This window comes from Camelus bactrianus, chromosome 33, assembly GCF_048773025.1.
Source record: "Camelus bactrianus isolate YW-2024 breed Bactrian camel chromosome 33, ASM4877302v1, whole genome shotgun sequence".
Taxonomy (NCBI): Eukaryota; Metazoa; Chordata; class Mammalia; order Artiodactyla; family Camelidae; genus Camelus; species Camelus bactrianus.
In genome coordinates, this window is record NC_133571.1 from 2,231,833 (window position 1) to 2,242,460 (window position 10,628).

The 10,628-nt window shown below is 43.3% G+C and overlaps 1 long non-coding RNA gene across 1 annotated transcript; it reads right to left on the reverse strand.

Annotated features, from left to right (window-relative positions):
* Nucleotides 1–2,835: 2,835 nt before the first annotated feature.
* On the reverse strand, nt 2,836–9,862 carry LOC141575859 (uncharacterized). The gene is made up of 4 exons (XR_012503831.1): nt 9,624–9,862; nt 8,965–9,099; nt 6,147–6,254; nt 2,836–2,951 (listed from the first exon to the last, which is right to left on the reverse strand). It is a non-coding gene; the product is annotated as an uncharacterized LOC141575859 (long non-coding RNA).
* Between the last annotated feature and the right edge of the window lie 766 nt (nt 9,863–10,628).

Here is a 10,628-nt window from a genome sequence, read left to right on the forward strand (position 1 = left end):
GAGCCTGAGGGCCCCCAGTCCAGCCTCTGCGCCACGATGCTCCTTAGTGCCACTCCCGGTTTGCTTCCCCGGCCTCGAGCTCTGGCTGGAACCTCGCCAGATTGTCGATAAATGTCACCCGTGCACCATGTCTAAGCTTGGGGTCCAGATGTGACCACGGCTCTTATCTTCTTCCCATCAATGGATCATTCAGGCTTCATGTCATCATGTTGGCAGGAAGGCCAGCACCGCCCTCTCGAGGACTCCCTGAAGACACATAGAAACATAGGACACAATGCAGCCCATCTCTTTTTTTAAAAACACCTTTATTGTGGTAAGATTTCTGTTCCATAAATTAGACACAGCTCACGTGTAGTATTTCATGAATTTTCATAGATGTCTACACCCAGAAAACCATCACCACCATCAAGATAGCTACCATTTCCATCACTCCCCAAGAGGGGCAATTTTCCAATTCCCATATTTACCCCTTCGCACCCCCTTCCCTCCCTGGTAATCATCAGCTTGTTTCTCTATGTCTGTGGGTCTGTTCCTCTTTTGTCGTTAAGTTCATTGCTGTCTTTTTTTTAGATTCCGCATGGAAGTGGTATCATACAGCATTTTTCTCTCTTCTGGCTTATTTCACTCAGAATGGCTATCTCTGTGTCCATCCATGTTGTTGCAAATGGCATTCTTTTACATTTTTCATGGCTGAGTAGTGTTCTGTGGCATCAGTAGACCACTACTTCTTTATCCAGTCACCTGCCGATGGACGTTTGGGTTGGTTCCACGTCCTGGCTTTTATAAATAGGGCTGCTGTGAGCATTGAGGTGCATGTGACTTTTTGAATTAGAGTTTTCTCCTGACGTATCCCCAGGCGTGGGAATGCTGGATAATAAGGTAAGTCCATTTTTATTTTTTTAAGGAACCTCCATCCTGTCTTCTCTAGTGGCAATGCAGCCCACCTTACTGAAGCAGAGCCATGCTCAGACTGTAATGGGTATTTCTAGAGGTCAGACATGAAGTGCAGTGAGCTTGGTCTGTTCCAGAAGAAGAGGGCAGTCTGGCAGGGCTGGAGGAGAGTGACCAGGGCATTGTGGTACAGGCAGGGTTCAGATCACATGGGGATGTGCCAGGCTGGGATCAGGAGCCTGGGCTTCCAGTCATCCCTTGGTAACCTTTGGCCACTGGTTCCAGGACTTCCCCCTAATACCAACATCCATGGATTCTGACACCACTTGTATAAAATTTCAGAGGACTTGCACGGATCTTTCGTGCTCCTACCCATGTACTTTAAATCCTCTCTAGATTACTCACAGTATCTGAGGCAATGTGAATACTATGTAAGTAGTTGCCAGCCTGTGGCCAATTCAAGTTTTGCTTTTTGAAACTTTCCATTATTCTGAATATTTTCCATCTACAGTTCGTTCAATCTGCTGAATAGGGGGCCCCTAGATATGGACAGTGGGCTGTATTCTCAGTCTAATCTAAAACAGACTACCCAAAGTAAAGCAAACCAAACCCAAATGAGCTGTTTTAATTAACAGCATTTAGAGCAGTGGTTCAGTGACACAAGTCTCCGAGCTGACTATTTTGGTGAACAGTGTTCATCTACAGGAGCATGTTCTAGAACCATCTATCACCCCAGATGTCAGCTTTTGTTTATTCTGTTGCTTTCTTAAGCTGAACTGTATCATTACCCAGAATCTCCTTGTTTTCAGCACACTGCTGTAATCTTTTCTGCAGGCCACTCATTTCTTATGTGTTTCTTCCAAAATTTTTATTTCATATAATTTTTCACCTATAAGGTAAAGTAACTCAATAACCTGAATGTAATTTTTCAAAATATGGAAATAACTAAATTAAAAGATTTCACATGAAAACCAATGCCTATTTAATGAAAGCATCATGAAAAAATAAGGGGCAAAAACAAACAAACAAACAAACAATGGATGTAGCTAGGTTTTGCACAGCATAGTGTGTTAGTAAAAGAAGGTTGCGTTCACAGTCTGAATTCTCAAAGTTTGTATGATTTTATTTAACACGACAAACACATGATGGGAGCAATTATTATTAGTGTATTTTGCAGAAGAGGAAAGTACATTTCTTACGAACATGCTAGTGGAATTTATTTGTACATATCTTACACTGAAGATCATAAAATCACAGAGAAAAGAGCCTTCCTTTGGCAATAAGGGCTCATCTGATCGACCTTTCCAGCCCCGTGCCCTGACCGCCTGCGCCCCAGGACAGGTTTGCTCAGTGACACGCCCACGAGACACAGCTGCATGGCCTCCCTCCTCTCCTCCTGAGGCCCTCCACCTGCCAGGACCCAGCTCAAATGCTTCTTCTCCCTGAAACCCTTACCAGGAACCTCCTGTTTATTTCTAATTTTTTTTTTAAATATTAAACATTTCTGCATTCTTACCTTACTCCTCCTTTGTTTTCCCCGGTGGGGAACGCCATATTCACCCTTGTGTCTTCTACAAACACAGCACGGTGTTGTCTGTTCACTTGTCAAACACTTGAGAGCTATGTGTCAGGCCCAGGGATAAAAAGGGTGTCCGGCCCTGGAAGGTCACAGTCCAGCTGGGAGGACTGCAAACAGCTGCGCACACAATGCCACGACTTCAAAATAATTTTTGAGTTTCTTCAACTCTTGCAATTATTGCTGCTGAAACCAATCAAATGTACATACCTCTTAATAACTAATTTTCAAAAGTTCCTAAAATTACAATATACTTCTAGGAATAGCATTTTGCTTATATTAGTTGCTATAAATTACACTCAAGTTCAGCACAGTTACGAGTATAAAGTACTCATCCCAGCTCAGCGTGCTTCCTGTGGTGCTCGCACCTGCTCTCTGGCTTGGTCTCTCTCTTTCTTCGTTTTTCCCAAGTCTGCTTCAAGAGCTTGCTTGCTTCAGTCTTTTGAGGTCTTCCAATAAACCTGTTTTCTCTTTCTTGATATTCCTAGAAATACAAAAGTAACTTATTCCTAATCACGACAGATTGTGGTATAGGCTCTCTTTTACCCAATTCATCCTATTCTGCTGCTGGTCATCTTTCCTAAATTTCAGCTCTGATTTTACCCCGCCCCCTCCAAATGATGACGAGCTTCCCGGAGCCCGCCGGAGCCAGCTCTGAGCATGTGCCCAGCACAGCCGCAGGGCCCTTCCCACCACTGCTCTCACTGCTCCCAGATGATGACGACCCCCTAACTAGCCCGCCTCTTCCACTCCTGGCACCTGCTGTCTGCCCTCCACACAAGAAGGGGTGAATTGTTTTGAAGAGTCCATTAATATCACTCCTTCATCTGAAACTCTCTGGTGGCTCCCCTGTGTTAGGGTAAATCTGAAGTCCTTATTACCATGACCTTCAGTGTCGCACAACCCAGTGTTGCCTGCTCCTCTGATGCATGTCTCCCAAATCTTCCCCCTCCTGCTCCACTCCAGCTGCAGAGACCTCCTGGCTGGCTGGGAACATGCTCAGCACACTCCTACCCCATGGTGGTTGCACTGACTGCTTCCCCTGCCTGCAGCTCTGCCCCCCAGAGCCGGGTGTCTCACTCCTGCACTGGCTCAGGACTTCTGCTCAGGTGCGGCCCCAGGAAGGCCTTCCCTGATCCCTCTTTCTAAAATGGCAGCCCCCAACCTGGCCCCCAGGTGTGCTGCTTTATTTTCTTCTCAAAACACTCATCAGCACCTGACACTGTATATATTTACTTGAAAGCAAAACTTGATTTTGCTCACCTTTGTGTCACAAATGCAGGAAAAAAAAAAAGGCTTGGCCCAACATTCCACACAACTCTCAATATCCTCATTCCTCTGCTTCACAGAGTCACACTTATCCTTCAAGACTGAGTTCAAGTGCGGCTCTTCCTGATAACCTCTCCCCTCGCACGAACCTTCCATGTCCCTCCAGCACAGCACTCAGTGCTTTGTTTCCCATGACCCTGACCTGTGTGCAGGCCTTTTCTCTTTAACAAGCTGCAAGCTCTGTGGGGACCGAGACTGATGTCACCACCTGGTTACCTGATGGCACTAAGCAGAGGGCAGATGCTCAGTAAATGAACATGGGGCTCAACTCAGAACTGCTGAAGGAATTCTCGGATTCATGGCAGGACACTTGATACAATTCAGTTTCAAAATAAAAATTGTCAGAAGTTTTGTCTCACACTACCTTAAAACCCAGCCTTACCAAGAAAATAAATCCACCCATAAAGCCCTGTATTAGCACGGGTTTTGGCTTCATCATTTCATTGCTGAATCTTCTGTGTCACCTTCGGTGGATGTCATTTCAGGAGAGTTACTGAGGTTCTTCAAGATTTTACTGTGATACACACTCAGGGGCCTCTGGCTGCCTCTCTGACCTGATCTTCCACCACTCTGGTCCTTACTCCTTTCAATATAAAATATTCAGTTCTTAAAATTTCAAAACTAACTCACAGTGGAACTCTGTGTCACTGAAGACAAAGTTTATTTTCTCTAAAGAGCAAAACACTAAGTGAGGAGTACACTCTAAGGGAAAAGCTGATGTGGGATCTAAAAGAATGCAAACCCTCAGAGTGCTGGCTTATTAGGAATATAAAAATACTTCCTGCCAATTCTCAGAGAAAAAAACAAATCAATGTCCCACAAAGATTTGATGCATTTTCCTGTGGGGTCTGTGCCCCCTGTCATGTCATTCTAGACTCCCTTCTGAGAAGCACACATTGCCAGTCAGACACATGGAAACTAACCAACCAAATACAGTCCACTACCTGAACCTTAGAATCAATTTTTCTGTTTTTCCAGAGACATTATAAAAGGACCTTAGGACTCCATATATGATCATCTAACCCCAATGTACTAAAGAAATCATTTATTTCATTGTGAAAATTATTTAGAGCTCCAGTTTTGGACCCTGGAATAGATCTTCTCTTTTAAAAAACAGGCAATATAAGATGTGAAATTTTGAAACACTTTACTGAAGCATTTGGGAAGAAACAGATGTAAATCGTCATGCTTCAGAACTAGGCAGATTAGCCTTGGCCTAGGGAAAGGAGATTTTTCCCCCCTACTTACTCAAAAGGGCCCTCACTTGCCAACCTGTGTACTTTCTAGCTTTGTCTGTACAATATGTGTCTTTTTCTATTTTGCATGAAAGATCAGTGTGAGCTAACAGCAGCCCTGCCTCAATGCCCTAGGTTATCTTACAGAAAAATGGAAGAAGTATGTGAGTATGTGTAACATACATGACATTCACAGCCAAAGAAGTTTCTTCTGACAGCAGTCCTATTTGCATGTTTTGGTGAAATGGTTAGTCACTTCTTAAAAGAAGGCAGGACCCTAGCTTGCCCACGGCTGTTGGTTCAGCTCCTTCACTTAACATGTTAAAGGTGGGTGTAGTAACATCCAAAATCCCTTACAGAGTGAGCTCTGCCAGCCTGCCACAGTGAGTGCTGGTTCTCACCACTGAGGCTCCCCTCCTCTGGAGAAACATCCTCACCAAATGGCAGCCCCTGACCCCTGGCCTAGAGGTACACCCACCCACTTCCTAGAGCACACTTCAGCCAGGGCCTGACTGGCTGGGGGGCACAAATGGCTTTCTCCCACTTGCCTCATTTGGGGACCAACTCTGGGGTGCAGTCTGCTCTCCTGAGCTTCCTGGTGAGGGAAGAATGACGCCAGCCTCTGGCTGAGACCACGGTCTCACTTGACCTCCCTCCCCCTGCCCACCCCCATGTTGCATCTCTCGCTCCCCTTCTCCTGAGAGTTATCCTGCAGGAAGTCACCTCCACAAGGACCCCCAGCTCAGGGTCTACTTGTTTGGAACCCGACCTAAGACAGTAAATGATACTGTATATTTATTTTACTATTATTACTAAAAGCATCATTACTGAGATGCATTACATAAGTGTCCCAGGCTTAATGATGGATCAAGAGGGCTGTTCAATTTCCTAAAACTGATGTCAAATTCAAATATGAATATGCTGAAAATACTGAAGTATGTATTAGTTGTCTAATGCCAAAAGAAAATCCACTGAAAACTAAAAACATGAGTTACAAAACTGAAAATCAATGTAAAATTTTTAAAATTTCCAAGTATAACTAAATGTATTGTTAATATAACAATAAAATGCTTAGAAAGAATTGATTTGATTTTAAGAATTTAAAAAGGACTTACTTTCAGGATGCTAATTTGCTGAATAAGCTCTGGTTTTCCTTGAACATTCACTCTTCATTTTTCTTGTTCATGGAGATCTTTCACTTGATTATACAATTTTTCATTTTCCTTTTTATAAATAGAAAGTTACATTGTAGTTGTCAGCATGATCTATATAACATTAGCATATGTGCTCATGAAAGATACATCCTTTAAATATTTTTAGTCTTTAAATTTCTTGTTTTTGAGTAAGCTTTAAAACATTTTTCAAACTTTCAATTTTCTCAGAATACAATTTGCTAGCTGAAAACAACTGTTTCCAAAATGCTCCAAATGCTTAGTAAACAAAAAAGTTGCAGAACTTCCCAAAGCCAGCGAGCCTGGCAGTATAATGTACTGCATTTCACAGGGGTAAGCGGGTGAGTGACTGCAGGAAAAACCACGTCCTGATTTTGCACATCAGGGATGGAAAGGCCAGGGGGGCTGTTTGTGTGATAAAAAAGAACCCGACTCCATATTAGATCTGTTCCTTTGACTTTAACCCTGTGCTCTGTTTTCTAGGCTCAGTCTTGCCATCTCTGCAACTTTTGTGGAACAATGTTGCCAATAGCCTGAAATATAGAGGAGAGCCTGTTCCCAAGGCTCTGACTTTTAAGGACATTAACACATTTCCATTCACATAAAGATAACAAGTTGCAGAATACAAAATAACATTTCTTTTGTTGGAAGTTTACAGGGGCACCATGATCTGACCTACGTGGACAGCTGCAAGAACACAGGATTCCAAGAACAAAGAACTCTTATGTCAAGAAGTTTGCAACAACCAAGCAAGTAGGAAAGGAGCCTGAATTCTGACTTGGGGAAGATGGTTCTCCAGGACCTTAATCTGCCATCTTCTTGGTCTGCCAGCTTTCTGAACGGCTTTCTAAATAAAGTAACTGTTCATTGCCCCAAGACCCTGTCTCCTAACTTACTGGCTTTTGTGCAGTGAGCAGAATGAGTTTGGACTTGGTGACATTTGTACCTTCTTTTTTTCTGTTTTTGGCCCATCTTTCTGTGGTGAGGAAACTGGATGGAGCCACAGTGGGTAGACAGGCTTGTTTCTGGAACTCTCTGCAAGCAAGGAGGTAGAGACTAGGTGTTTCCAGGAGATCAGGATGAGGCAAAGCAAAGCCTAGACCCAGCTCAGAACCTGGCTTGAGCTAAAGAGGGACTCAGACAGTGAGATCAGTGGCAATCTGTGCTTAGATGCTCTGGTTTATTAACCTCTTTAAAATTAAGAGTCTGATGAAAACCAAGGACCTTTGTGAATCTAATGAAACTCTGAACTGTCTCACCACACCTGGCCTAATGCCTGGCAGATAGTCTGTGCTTAATTCTGCAGAATTCTTGAAACCCAGAAAAATATGTACATATGTTGATACACAAGTTTTGTGTTCTGTGTGTGTGTGAGGGGTGGCTGGCATACTCATGGGTCTGTTCCTCAAAGCGCCATGCTCCGTGCAAGCTCAGAACTGCAGGCAGAGGGTCTGGATGGCTCTCAGTAACTCTAGGGCCGTGTGTCCTGCAAAATCAGTACTATCTCATTTGCAGTAAATGCTGTCATCTCTGATGCAGTAGCACTTTCTCTGGATGTCCCTGGAGTGAAACTGCTTCTTATTGGCAGGCTCAAGGCTTAGGCTACTACTGTCAAAGGAGAAAAAGGTAATGAGACAGAAGGGGGTGGGGTGGTGGGGAGGAAATGAAGGTGAAGCTCGTGCTGGAGATCACCAAACCTGTCCTGCCTGCCTGTCAGGTTATCGTCACCAAGATGCATCACACAGAACAAATGTCTGACTTCTACAGGACACGTACATTTTCTCCCAATTTTAAGTCAACATTTTTTTCAATCTCAGGGCATTGGAAATTAATGTCTGATTCATATTTCTGAATATAATATCAAAACTAGCCAATATTATCTACTGAAAATCATTACAAAAAATGAAAGAAAAATAGGACAGTTTCTAAGGAAACATGCCTATAACATTAGTCATAGGCAACACGCATTAACTGGTTACTGTGTGGAGGGCACTCAGGTTGGCCTGCACTGTCTTTTTTATGATTTAAATATATATATTTCCTAATGTGGCTTTAATGTCACACAAGTGGCTTTTAAGTGTAAAGCAAGAGAAAACTGGTAGTCAAGGAAAGCCTGCTAGGCCTCTGTTCTCCGAGCCCATGGAAGGCCCTGCCAGCCCATCCAAGCCCTGACCAGCGGGTTTAGCAGCAGCTTTGACAACGTCCCCGTGTCCCTCAGGAACAGCGAGGGCGTAGGCCCTGCACTCTCAGAAGCCTGGTTTCCTATGGGGCCGTGGGCACCTCTGGGCCCCTGGCTCACTACACCAGTGAAAACTCCCTTAATACATAGTATTTTAACTCTGACTAGGGAAGGGTGGCTCCCCTGGCAGGCAGGCTGGGGGCAGAATCAGCCCACCTTTGCTGCAGGGCTCCGGGAGATGAGGCGCTGTCTTATCTTAATTTCACAACCACTCTTATGAGACAGGTACTGTCAGACTCATTCCCATTTCACAGATGGGAAAACTGGCTCAGAGTGGGGATGTGACTTGCCTAAGGCTGCACAGCAGGTAGTGAAGCCAAGCCTAAAACCAGACTCTGAATCCAGAACCCATGCTCTTAACCACTTTAATTCTGCCCATGACAAATGTACAGACCAAATGATTACTTCCTCATATTGCCAGAATTCCCATTACCTGATAAATGGACACAAATATTTTTAAATGCCTTATTTTCAAAACCAAAGGATCTCATAACAAACTCATTATGTGCTGAAGAACCCTACCTGTTGACGTCCCTGAACAAGTGTCTCTTGTTCCTATTTCTTTTTTTGATTTTATTTTTTCTCTGTGGCAGGAGCTGATGTTTCCTCAAAAGGCAACCACCTTTGTTTCTTGTTTGATTCTTCAAAGCTACTTCACTAAGAAAATGCAGAAATTATTTTATTTGGGAAAGGAAATGATGAAGTGAGGAAGAATAAAAGAAAACACAAGGTTCACAGACCTAGAACTTTCTTACAACCACACTGGAATTAGTTTAACACCAGCGACAGTTAATTCATTACAGGATGTTTTGTGCTGATGGCTCTGATGATGTAATTAACTCAGAAATGCTACACAGTGTCATTCTCTGAACTTAGCCCTTCTACAGCAATCTTTCTGAAACTCTGTCTTCCTTGAAGGTCACCACCGTGAACTAAGGGATTTATTTTCAAAAAGGACTACTAACAAGAGAAGGATCAATATGAGCCAGTTTAAATTCTGATTTTTCCCCAGGGGTTTGATTTAGGCTTTTCTGATGGGAGGCACTCTCGGGAACCAAGTCACTGGCAGCAAACACATCAAGTCAAAGAGCCACAGGGACAGAGGGTGACAATGCATTTAGCAGGGAGTACTAGTTCTTTTTTCATAAGTAAAAGGAAAAGTAGGACAATGTGTCTAGTACCTTGGCTCGAAGAATATAGTTGTCTTGACTCAGTTGGAATAGTTCCTCCTCCTGCTGTCTCTGTAGTTCCTCCATCTTATCTTCCAAAGTTCTCGCTCTTTTTCTGAGAATGTGACTGTAATCCGCTGCCCAAGGGCCTGTGCCCCTCTGCATTTTCCCTCTGCTTCCTGAACTCTTTCAAACATAATCAGTTTTGCTTCCTTGTTCCCACCACCGTAGCCTGAAGGATGCTTTTAAGGAAAAGCATTACTTTGGTATGTAGAGTTATATATTAGATTTGAACACAGTGGGTTAGGGAAAAAAAAACACAAATGAAAATGACACGGTTAACAATGTTCTACTACACAAGAAAATCAATAAATGTTCAGTAAGAGTGAGTGAATACAGTATCACTCAGTGCAGAAGAAATTTCATTATTTATAATTTAATTTTAACATAAAATTATAGACCATACAACCATTATGAATATTACTGTGAAATTCAACACCTACATTCAGAAACTGAACACAGGCATCAGTTTCTGAGGGGCCTGCAGACTTCTCAGGGAGCCACGCAGCTTTCCCCGTTGGAGGCTGGAGTTGCTGGCTTGGTGAGTCCTGCTCCAGATATTCCTAAATGTCATGAACAATGGATAAAAGCACCGCAAATACAAACTACATTGAATGTGTATTCGGCAATTATGTAACAAGAATCACTAATACAACAGGAGCACTAAGACAAGTGAAGATCTCACAGCAGGCAGGTGCATAACAAGTGCCCTCACACAGCTGTCCCCCTGCACGCAGGACCCTGCATGCGGGACCCCTGCCCAGAACCGGCTTCTACTCCATTTGACACGGAGGCCAACTGACCCAAGGCTCATGTCCAATGACACATGGAGCTAAATAAATGTGAGGAGAATGTGGATCAGGATAATTTCAGGTTTTGTCATTTTTAAATAAATTAGTCTTTTAAATGTTCACAGAAATAACTAAAAATATCTAAAAGAGGCATCAAAGAGCAGCT